Source organism: Salmo trutta, chromosome 25 (genome assembly GCF_901001165.1).
Source record: "Salmo trutta chromosome 25, fSalTru1.1, whole genome shotgun sequence".
Classification (NCBI taxonomy): domain Eukaryota; kingdom Metazoa; phylum Chordata; class Actinopteri; order Salmoniformes; family Salmonidae; genus Salmo; species Salmo trutta.
This window is the reverse complement of record NC_042981.1, coordinates 39,326,368-39,339,326: the sequence shown is the minus strand read 5'-3', so window position 1 is coordinate 39,339,326 and position 12,959 is coordinate 39,326,368.

Genomic DNA, 12,959 nt, shown 5'->3' with positions numbered 1-12,959 from the left:
ACCAAGCTTAGGACTCTGAACACCTGCCTTTACTACTGGATCCTGGACTTCCTGATGGGCCGACCCCAGATGGTGAGGTTAGGCAACATCACCCCCGCCACGCTGACCCTCAACACAGGGCCCCACAGGGTTGTGTGCTTAGTCCCTTCCTGTACACCCTGGAATTGTGGCCACGCACGACTCCAACACCATCATCAAGTTTGCTGACGACACGACGGTGGAAGGCCTAATCACCAGCGATGACGAGTCAGCCTACAGGGAGGAGGTCAGTAACCTGGCACAGTGGTGCCAGAACAATAACCTCTCCCTAAGTGTTAGTAAGACCAAGGAGCTGATCGTGGACAACATGAAACAGGGGAAGCGAGCACGCCCCCATCTACATCAACGGGGTCGCAGTGGAGCAGGTCGAGAGCTTCAAGTTCCTCTGTGACCAAATCACTAAAGACTTAAAATGGTCCAAACACACACGTAGGAAGTTGAAAAAGTTTGGCATGGGCCCTCAAATCCCCCAAAAGTTCTACAGCTGTACCATTGAGAGCATTTTGACAGGCTACATCACTGACTTGTCACAACAGCATCACCCTCGGTCACATGGTGCTACAGAGGGTGGTGCGGACAGCCCAGTACATCACTGGGGCCGAACTCCCTGACATCCAGGACATCTATATCAGGTGGTGTGGTAGGAAGGCCCGGAAAATCATTAAAGACTCCAACCACCCAAGCCTCTCTTCTTCCGTGCGGCAAGTGGTACCGGCGCATCAAGTCTGGCACAAACAGACTTTTGAACAGCTTCTATCCCCAAGCAATAAGTGATAAATAGCTAACAAAATAGCTACACAGACTATCTGAGTTAACCTTGTATCCTTATTGACCATTTTATTTCTCCATGCACACTCACAGGGCCCTACACACTCACACACACACACTTCATCATCTGCTAACTCATACATAATATGCACATACATTTATACTGACTCTACATACATGCACACTCACATACATGCTGCTGCCACTCTGTTTATCTTATATCCTGATGCCTAGTCACCTTGCCCATATAAATATCTACCTCCTTCACTCCAGTATCCCTGCACATTGTAAATACGGTATTGGAACTGACCTTAAAGTATGCTTACTTACTTATTGTGTTAATCTTATTTCTTCTTATTTCTCGTGTGCACAGACTGGAATATGTTCCGGGATTCATCCGATAACATTGAGGGGTTTAACATATCAGTCACCGGCTTCATAAATACAGTAAGTGCATCCATCTTCTCCACAGTGTCCGTGTGTACATACTGTTTGGGGTTTTAGGCTGGGTTTCTGTATAGCACTTTGTGACATCAGCTGATGTAAAAAGGGCTTTATAAATAAATTTGATTGATTGATTGACATATCCCAACCAGAAGCCATGGAGTACAGGCAACATCCACACTGAGCTAAAGGATAGAGCTGCCACTTTCAAGGAGCGGGGCACTAATCAGGACGCTTATAAGAAATTCCGCTACGACTTCCAACAAGCCATCAAACAGGCAAACTGTCAATACTTGACTATGTGGCCGCGCACCACTCGAACACCATCGTCAAGTTTGCTGATGACAAGACGTGGTCCACACCACCCCGTCGTGTCATCAGCAAACTTGATAATTGTTTTTGATTCCACACACACCCTCAAGAGGGTGAAAAGTTTTGGCATGGACCCTCAGATCCTCAAAAAGTTATAAAGCCACACCATTGACAGCATCTTGACTGACTGCATCACTACTTGGTACGGCAACTGCAAGACACCTGACCCTACAGAGGGTGGTCAGTACGGCCCAGTACATTACTGAGGCCAAGTTCCCTGCCACCCAGGACCTCTATACCAGGCGGTGTCAGAGGAAGACCCCAAAAATTGTCAATGACTCCAGCAACCCAAACCATAGACTGTTCCCTCTGCTACCGCAGGGAAAGCAGTAGCAATGAACCAACAGGACCCTGAACAGCTTCTAGCCCCAAGCCATATGACTGCTGAACAAGACTGCTAAATAGCTAGTCAAATGGCTACCCAGACAACCTGCATTGACCCTCTTTTGCACTAACTCTCTTGCACTGACTCTATGCACACACACTGGACACACTCACTCATACTTACACTGACACCCCAACACACATACACTACACACGCCCACAAACACATATAACATGCGCACACATGCATACTGAGTCCACACACACACACACACACACACACACACACACACACACTCGCCCGCACGCACGCACACACACACACACACTTTCACACTCACCACATACGCTGCTGCTACTGTCTATTATCGATCCTGTTGCCTAGTCACTTTACCCCTACCTATATGTGCATAGCTACCTCAATTACTTCTTACCGCTGCACATCAACTCGGTACTGGTACTTTTTTGTCTTTATCTTTTACTCTGCATTGTTGGAAAAGGAACCGTCAGTAAGTCAGCATTTCCCGGTTAGTATACACCTGTTGTTTACGAAGCATGTGACAAATAAAATGTTATTAGATTTTTTTTTGTAGGAATGAATGGGATCATTATTCTCCTGGCTGCTTGGACCTGAAGACATGACGCTGTATGTAGCTCACACACACAAGACAAGGAGGCTAATCTTAGAAACCCAGTACATAACTCTTCAGATAACCTCAATAACCAAAACACCTTTAGAGTAGAGGGAAAGGTCTTTGATCATGTTATCTAACGTGGAATATCTTTTGTTTTCTAATGTGGATTGTGTCTGCTGTACCACGTCAATGTGTTGGAGGTGAAGCGTGTTAAAGAGACAAACAGGACAGATGGCGAATGGCGATACCCTTCATGACTATATGGAAAGGGTTTTCTTCATTTTTTTGTTCATCTTATAAAGTCAAAAAGAATGAAAACATGTCCTTCCCCTAATCTGTCACCTGTTATCACTGTGTTATTAGGTCTTGAATCTTAAAGAGAGTGCTTTCTGTCTTCATCAGTCTATCTGGGTCTGTCTAATAGAAGCAGCTAAGCTTTTGTTGGTCCCTAACCTGAAATTTCCAGATAATATCTTCTTGTTCTGTTGGTACCTTACATTACAATTCGTTACGATAGTTCTCATTCATTGCTTGTCAATGTACAGATAATCTATCTTCTTTTCACATACATTACATGACCCAAAGGTATGTGGACACCTGTTTGTCGAACATCTCATTCCAAAATCATCGGCATTAATATGGAGCCTTCCCTTCTGGGAAGGCTTTCCACTATATGTTGGAACATTGAGCAGGGACTTGCTTCCATTCAGCCACAAGAGCATTAGTTAGGTCAGGCACTGATGTTAGGTGATTACGCCTGGCTCACAGTCAGTGTTACAATTCATCCCAAAGGTGTTCAATGGGGTTGAGGTCAGGGCTCTGTGCAGGCCAGTCAAGTTCTTCCACACCGATCTCAGAACAAACCTTTTCTCTGTGGACCTTGCTTTGTGCATGGGGGCATTGTCATGCTGAAACAGGAAAGGGCCTTCCCCCAAACTGTTGCCACAAAGTTGGAAGCACAGAATCGTCTAGAATGTCATTGTATGCTGTAGCATTATGATTTCCCTAGCCCAAACCATGAAAACAGCCCCAGGCCATTATTCCTCCTTTACAGTTGGCACTAGGCATTCGGGCAGGTAGCATTCTCCTGCCATCTGCCAAACCCAGATTCGTCCATTGGACTGCCAGATTGTGATGACTGGTTCATCACTCCTTGCTCCAAAGTCCAACGGTGGTGAGCTTTACACCACTCCAACTGACGCTTGGCATTGTGCATGGTATTGTTAGGCTTGTGTGCGGCTGCTTGGACATGGAAACCCATTGCATCAAGTTCCTGACTAATTTATTGTGGTGACATTGCTTCCAGAGGCAGTTTGGAACTTAGTAGTTAGTGTTGTAACCGAGGACAGATGAATTTTACATGCTACGCACTTCAGCACTCGGCAGTCCTGTTCTGTGAGCTTGTGTGGCCTACCACTTTGCGGATGAGCTGTTGTTGCTCCTAGATGTTTCCACTTCATAATAGCAACACTCACAGTTGATCGGGTCAGTTCTAGCAGGGTAGAAATTTTACAAACTGACTTGTTGGAAAGGCGGCATCCTATGCCGTCAACATAATTGAAAGGCCATTCTACTGGCAATTTGGTCTATGGAGATTGCATGGCTGTGTGTGGTTGTGGCCTAAATAGCCGAATCCACTAATTTGAAGGGGTGTCCTCATACTTTTGTATTTATAGTGTTTTTGTCATGTAAGGTGTTATTTGGGTATGCCATTAAAAGTAACATCCCTGTAAAAGTGGTAACACATGTTACATGTTTAGCTATCCTTATTTCCTTATAATAACCAATTTCAACAAAAGGACATGCCAAGGTTTCTTCCATAATTTCCCCATCCGTACCCTGCCATTTCATTCAGTTGGGCCTCCAAACCCAAAGGTCTTCAATTAGAATCCAGACCCTCAGGTATGGACAACATCGCTGTTATTCCAATCCAAACATCTAAACCTAGGAGAACCAACTCTGAATTTAGCGCATACTGTTGTTTAGTAAAAGGTATGCAGTATGCCACGGCCCGAAACATACAACTTTTTGTCCATTCAAGATAACTGGGAATTTGGAAACATAACAAGCTTAGTGGGAAAATCGTGATGTCGGGATCTTTAGGTCGGTTCCCTGTGGTCTAGAACGCACCACCAGTTATGGCTTCATATGATCTGGAAAGGATCATCTGTAGCCCCACCTAGTAATCTATCGTGTTGTTGTTTTGGACTAAAGTTAACTAAGTAGCTAGCATTTGGAACAGTGTATTTGGAGTAAACTTGAGTGTACCGTAAGCCTACGCATGTATCAATTGAAGAGTCACCTGAAGCTTAAGAGGAATGGGAGATTAAGTAGATGTCACGTCCTGACCAGTAAAGGGGTTATTTGTTATTATAGTTTGGTCAGGACGTGGCAGGGGGTGTTTGTTTTATGTGGTTTGTTGGTATATGTGTTTATGTAGAGGGGTGTTTGTTTACGTTCTATGTTTTGTATTTCTATGTTAGATCTAGGGTGTTTAGTTCTGTTTAGTTAATTGGGATTGGCCTTCAATTGGAGGCAGCTGTTCCTAGTTGCCTCTGATTGAAGGTCCTATGTATAGGGGTGTGTTTGTAATGGGAAGTGTGGGAAGTTGTTTTTGCATAGCTGTGTGTAGCCTGCAAGACTGTTTGTCGTTCGTTCGTGTTCTTGTTTTGTCATTTAACTGTTCTAATAAACGTTACAGAACTTCCCACCAACAATGGACCAAGCAGCGGGGTAAGGAGCTGGAGAAAAGCTATCGGGAGTCGTGGACCTGGGAGGAGATTTTAGCTGGGGCTGGACCATGGAGGAAAACTGGAATGGACCGGGACTGTTATATTGGTACACGGTTGGCATTTAAGCCTGAGAGGCAGCCCCAAGAAATGTTTTGGGGGGGGCACACGGGTAGTTTGGCTGGGCCAGGGTTAAGCCCCAAGCCAACTCCCCGTGCTTACCGGAGGCAACATGTTACTGGTCAGGCCCCGTGCTATGGGGTGATGCACACGGCATCGAGGCCGAGCATTCACAGGCTGGTGTGCGCGGTGCCAGCGCCCTGCATTTGCCAGTGGGAAGCGGGCATCCAGCCAGTAAGGGTGGTGCCAGTACTACGCTCGAGACCGCCAGTGCGCCTTCACGGCCCAGTGTATCCTGTTCCCGCTCCTCGCACTAGCCCTGAGATGCGTGTCTCCAGTCTGGTACCTCCAGTACCAGCCCCACGCACCAGGCCTCCAGTGCGTCAGCCCAGTCCAACTCGTCCTGTTCCTGCTCCTCGCACTAGCCTTGAGGTGCGTGTCTCCAGTCTGGTACCTCCAGTACCAGCCCCACGCACCAGGCCTCCACTGCGTCAGCCCAGTCCAACTCGTCCTGTTCCTGCTCCTCGCACTAGCCTTGAGGTGCGTGTCTCCAGTCTGGTACCTCCAGTACCAGCCCCACGCACCAGGCCTCCAGTGCGTCAGCCCAGTCCAACTCGTCCTGTTCCTGCTCCTCACACTAGCCTTGGGGTGTGTGACTCCAGTCTGGTACCTCCAGTACCAGCCCCACGCACCAGGCCTCCAGTGCGTCAGCCCAGTCCAACTCGTCCTGTTCCTGCTCCTCGCACTAGCCTTGAGGTGCGTGTCTCCAGTCTGGTACCTCCAGTACCATCCCCACGCACCAGGCCTCCAGTGCGTCAGCCCAGTCCAGCTCGTCCTGTTCCTGCTCCTCGCACTAGCCTTGAGGTGCGTGTCTCCAGTCTGGTACCTCCAGTACCATCCCCACGCACCAGGCCTCCAGTGCGTCAGCCCAGTCCAACTCGTCCTGTTCCTGCTCCTCGCACTAGCCTTGAGGTGCGTGTCTCCAGTCTGGTACCTCCAGTACCATCCCCACGCACCAGGCCTCCAGTGCGTCAGCCCAGTCCAGCTCGTCCTGCTCCTGGTCCTCGTACTAGCCCTGTGGTGCGTGTCCTTAGTCTGGCGCATCCTAAGCCAGCCCCACGCATCAGGCCTTCCGACAACAGTGCCCCGTCCAGAGTGTCCGGCGACAGTGCCTCGTCTAGAGATGGCCCACAGTCCGGAACCGAGAGAGACGGCCCACAGTCCGGAACCGAGAGAGACGGCCCACAGTCCGGAACCGAGAGAGACGGCCCACAGTCCGGAACCGAGTGAGACGGCCCACAGTCCGGGACCGAGTGAGACGGCCCACAGTCCGGGACCGAGTGAGACGGCCCACAGTCCGGGACCGAGTGAGACGGCCCACAGTCCGGGACCGAGTGAGACGGCCCACAGTCCGGGACCGAGTGAGACGGCCCACAGTCCGGGACCGAGTGAGTCGGCCCACAGTCCGGGACCGAGTGAGTCGGCCCACAGTCCGGGACCGAGTGAGTCGGCCCACAGTCCGGGACCGAGTGAGTCGGCCCACAGTCCGGGACCGAGTGAGTCGCCCTACAGTCCGGAGCTCCCAGAGTCGCCCTACAGTCCGGAGCTCCCAGAGTCGCCCTACAGTCCGGAGCTCCCAGAGTCGCCCTTCTTCCCGAGGTCTACAGCGACGCGCTTCAGCCCGAGGTCTACAGCGACGCGCTTCAGCCCGAGGTATTCAACGGGGGTGGACTGGTTAGGTGGGGAACTAAGGCCAGAGCCTGAGCCACCTCCACAGTAGGAGGATTGGGAGGGGGGGGTCTAGCACGGGAACCGTCGGTGACAGTAGCCACCCTCCCTTCCCTCCCTTTAGTTTGAGGGGTTTATTTTTGTAGATATTTTTTGTGAGGTGCATCCGGGGTCTGCGCCTTTTGGGGGGGGTACTGTCACGTCCTGAGCAGTAAAGGGGTTATTTGTTATTATAGTTTGGTCAGGACGTGGCAGGGGGTGTTTGTTTTGTGGTTTGGGGTTTGTTGGTATATGTGTTTATGTAGAGGGGTGTTTGTTTAGAGTAGTCCGGGGTTTTTGGTTATGTTCTATGTTTTGTATTTGTTAGATCTAGGGTGTTTAGTTCTATGTTTAGTTAATTGGGATTGGCCTTCAATTGGAGACAGCTGTTCCTCGTTGCCTCTGATTGAAGGTCCTATGTATAGGGGTGTGTTTGTAATGGGAAGTGTGGGAAGTTGTTTTTGCATAGCTGTGTGTAGCCTGCAAGACTGTTTGTCGTTCGTTCGTTTTCTTGTTTTGTCATTTAAGTGTTCTAATAAACGTTAAAATGAGCACTCAACCCGCTGCGCCTTGGTCCACTATATACGACGACCGTTACAGTAGAGGAATCCAGTGCTGAGGCAGTGGGCTCGTAATGAGGATGACTGGCTACTACTCTGAACTGTATGCTGTGAGCTTTCTTGCGCCCAGAGCTGCTGAGTCATCACCCAGTTGGTGCCATACACTGTAAAGGAGCAATCCAGTGGCTACACAACTCAGAGTAGCTAGCCCTCTACAAGATCGTCACCAGGCTTCTTCATCAACCATCTCCCTGGCCACCTTCTTCTGATCAATCCATGACCTGTCCCTCTCCATCTTTGGAGGACGCATGCACTCAAAGACTTGGCCTATTGGTTGACCGAGCCAATTTACAGCTAGGCTACTCTTTGATGCACTTTCAGATTGTTATAAAAAGTGCTATAGAAATAAATTATTATTACACCAAAGATAGTTTATTTAGTTTAGGTATTGTACATCATTTATAATAAGGGTTACCTGGAGAAAATCGGACCTCTCTGAAATGAAAATGGATGGCCCGCCCTTCAACAAAATATATTTTAACTAAACCCTCCCTGAAAACAAGTGACCATCCCCTATACCCAAAATAATAATTAAACATAAAGTGGATAGTAGAGAACATGCCTACCATTTACCCTCACTTCTAGGATAGACCAGAGACCTAGATATGCAGGTTTAGAAACTGTTATTCGTCCTGTAAGCATTACTGCACATGACAATGCAGGAATGTTGATGGGGCTTCAGGCCAGAAGGTTGTGGGTTCATGGACCACCGTGGACAAGTCTGGGTGAAAAGATCTTATTAATAATAAAAACATTTCATGAATCTATCATTGCGTTTGCGTGTCTGAGAAAAAGTAGCCTTTATAAGCATTTCATGCAATTCCACGTCATTTTCCATGACTGGAAACCATAGCAGAATATTTTTTATTACCACACAAATAACTAAGATTACATGGAAAGAGAGATTGATTAGGCATGAACGCATAGGCCTAATAAATTACATCTGAATTATGAATCTAAGCATGGTAGACTACTTTCAAAAGTTAGGCCCCAAACAGAGGAGGCCATTTTTAAGTAAGCTTTAGCTGTTGGCTACTCTTCTTCCGTGGCTTTAGTGTTTCTCTAAAAGCTGTCTGGGTTTAAACATCTTCTGTTTTACAGAAAGTGAAAAGCTTGATCAACTGATAGTGACAGAATTAGATTATATCCCAAGCAAAGTCCATTTTTTTGTCTCCTCGGCTATAGAAGGTTGTAGCTCAGCTAATGAATGTCAGAAACGAAACAAAGATATCCCATATGCATTCAGACTCGGGTATTTTACAGCTTGTTTCTAACATAAAGCATTGCGGACGAAAGCACTGTTATAGGTCACTTTATATAATCGAATCCGTTTTATTTTCTTCAAAATGTTAAGCTAACAAGGGGTAGGCCTACTGTATGCTTTTTTTTGCCATTTTCTTAAACAAAAAGTAGGCCTATGGCATAGCCTCTCATAACTCCTCAATTCGAGTACCGGTTTTAACTGTACTGATACAGAGGTAGGCTATTTAATCCAGAGCATTGGTGACTGTAACTGTGCTGCTGGCAATAATTTAATTACGCTTTTTTGCCAGATTACTGACACTGGCCATATTCAACGGGTGTTGAGCGTTCATAAATTCATTAGTTATTCCGCACTCTGGCACACTCAGACTAGAGTTGTTTGTTAAAGACATGTAGCTAACTAGCTAGGTAAACAATGCACCATAATCCCAACTCATGACGCTACTATCCTGCATGAATCTAACCAACCAGGTTCAATGTTAGCTAGCTAACATTAGGCTATAACTAATCAAGAAAATGGGTCTGAGATACAAATAATGAGATCAAACACGTAAGGTTAGCTAGCGAGCCAGCTAATGTTAGCTCGCTAGCTAACAGTACACTTTACCTTGAAATGAAAAGACTTTGTCAAAATTAGAGACGTGTAATATCTTAAAATGTAGCTAGCTAGACTATCTTACCCTTGGTCTGAAATCAGAGTAGATAGCCAGAGCGAATTTTTCCAGCTAGTAAGTCTATCAACAGTTGTTGCAGTGTAATTCTATTGAAATGGACACTTGCATAGTGGAGTCTTTTGTTAAGGCATGTCTGAGATACGAATAATAAGATCATACACGTAACGTCAGCTAGCGAACCAGCCAGCTAACGTTAACTACAGTAGCTAACAGTACACTTTAACTTGAAATGAAACCACTTTCTGTCAAAATTTGAAAGGTGTAATATCTGAAAATGTAGCTAACCTGTACTCAATTCCCAAAGTTTAGTCTATGGCACAGTATATGCCATCCTGAAGGGTTGACATGCCTGATATGCAAATAAAAGAATGCTCATCAGAAAGCTATCTGTCATGCTGCTTGAATCACATGCAAGCTTGCTGGGTTAATTGGTCACAGGCCTGCGAGGTCAATGGAGTTTGATTGGGACACGGTATGGTCCCTCTGTTTTCCAGAGAGCTGAGTGCTCTCACTTGCTCCTCCTTATTTTGCGTTCCTCTTTTTTCTCCCTCTCATTTTTTTCTCTCAAACCTTTCTCTCCTCTCTCCCCTTCTTTCTAACTCTCCCTCTCTGAATTTCTCTCTCCTACCTCCCTCCCTTTCTTTCAATCTTGTTCCATCTCCCTCCCTCCCTCTCTCTCCCCTCCTTCCTTCTTTCACCCTCCTCATCCCCTCTCTCTCCCTGTCCTCTCTTTGGCCTCCGCCTGGGGCCCTCTGCTTGTTGAAAGGTAACAGAATCTGCTAGAATGACCTGCTGAAAAACGTGTTGTTGATTCACTGAAGTCCTATCATTGAGAAGCAGAGGATAGGCCTGTGTTTCCTTCCCATGCTGAAGGTGTCCATTACTGACTCCAGTGCCTGTAAAATGGGCATAGAGGCAGTGAGCCAGAGAGGCCTGTCTTATAAAGGAAGAGACGGAAGAGGGATGAGAATTGTTCAATATTCAAACATTTCCAGACAGCCAGAAGAGTTAGCAAAAACCAAGGCACCTGTTCCTCGTGCTCATCAGTCAAAACATATGGCTCTGTTGGAAAGAAACGGTGCCAAAATACTTGAATATACAAGTTCAGATGGTGCGCTGTAACTTTTAACATTTCTCAGTGAAATCAAAGGATTGGCGTTCCTCATCTGAGTAACTCGGTTCCCCTCCGTTTCCCTTCCAAGGTGAAAGATGTGAGCCTGAATTCCGTCTCAGAACAGAAACGAGAATGGCAAAATACCTGCAGCAAGTTTCTCACCGGAAAGATCTTTCATCTAAGTGTTATGGAACTGTGGTGGGGGAACCACATTGTTTGACCATAACTTAGGTATGCATAATCCTCTTTCATCTACACACTATCAAACAAAAGGAGCATCTGTCCAAGTCGAGGGGGAGAGTTGGAGACTTTGCCGACATAAAAGGATGACGGCGGAGCGGTGCGTGTCTGTACTAACATTTGTCACCGTCCGTATTATCCATAGCTTCGAGTCAAAACAAAACAGCTTTCCTGAGAAGGGTTGCTGTGCACGGCACGCTGCCCTCCACTGTTGTTCTACTGTTGAAGCCAGGCAGGCGTGCTGTTCAGACGGCCCTCCTCCTCTTTCTCTCTTTCTATAGGGGCTTTCACATTTTTACTGGGCTCGCCAGCACTCATCCATCCCCCTGTAAAAGGAAGGAGTTTGGTGCTGGTATCCCTCCCTCGCTCTCTCTCTCTTTCTTTCTAGGTTTCTCTCTTTCACTCTCTCACTCGGTGCAGCGGGTTTGAGTGCTTCCAGCTGCTGACATCGAATACTGCCTCCCACACACACACTCTTTGAGAAACATGCATGCATGCAAGTCGCACACACACACACACACACACACACACACACACACACACACACACACACTAATGGAAGCAGCAAGACACGCACACACACATGGACAGGCAGACACGCTCACAGACACAGGCATAGTCGGATACGTGCATATACACACATACACTTCCCTCAGTGAAACGCCTGCCAGTTGTTCCTTTCTGCCTCTATGGGCCCCTCGCCCATCCCTCCCATACCCACCTCCACTCTCTTTTCCTCCAGATTGGAAGGATGTGGGTGATGATTTATAGAGCATGTCCAATTGGTTGTGTTTGTCAGAGCCTGGCATCCAGTTTTTTCCCCTCTCCTTCAGACGATGAGGGTCGCAGGCGTGTTTGGTAGGTAGCCGGCCAACGAAAACACCTCGCAGCATGCAGACCCCCGAAAATCGCCAGCTAAGCAAAACAGGGAGGAGGAATGCAGTCCCTGTCAAAGAGCGGTTTATGCCATGGGCCGGGCTCTGTGTATTTCACTCTAATTAAAGTCTGGCTGCGTGTGGATATGGACCGGACCGGGCCTCGTGAAACACTAGAGCCTTCAGTCTACAGTAGCAGCCAGCAGCATGGGCTGTCAGGTCTTTCATCATATTATGAAATCAAGAGGAAATGGCCAGAGCAGAGAGGACCTGTTGCTGGGTATAAGACTGAAGTAGCCTTGGGAAAAAATGGTAATGCGACACAGGGGGGCAGTGGAGGGCAGTGGAGGGGAGTGGGGGTCCGGAGGGGTGTAACTATAGCTGCTAAACTTGCATTCAGGCCTTTCTGAGGGCTCAGATCGGCTGTATGGCGGGGTACGGCGGCTACTTAGGGCTGCAGACAGAGAGGGCTTTAAGCCTCTTTGTCAAGATCCTCAGATCTCAGTGGACTGCTGTGAAAGGAACGAGCGCTACAGCTGTCTAGCAACCACAAACCCTGATACCCATGATACTGGGGATAGGGTTTGCTTTAGGTGTTTGTCTGTGTGTACAGTACACACATACTGTTCCAGGTGGTGTTACATACACACGCTGTCTGCAAACGTAGTGGATCTGTAAGAAAAAAACATATATATACAGTATATTGTGATGGGAGCACTGACATGTTTTACCAATAAGTCTAATCAAATTGTATATGTCACATACATGTGTTTAGCAGATGATATTGCGGGGTAGTGAAATGCTTGTATTTCTAGCTCTAACAGTGCAGTAATATCTAACAATTTCACAACAATAAACAAAAATCTAAAGTAAAGGAATGGAATTAAGAATATATAAATATTGGGCCAGCAATGTCAGAGGGGCATAGACTTAGATACAGTAGAATAGGATAGAATACAGTTTATACATATGTGA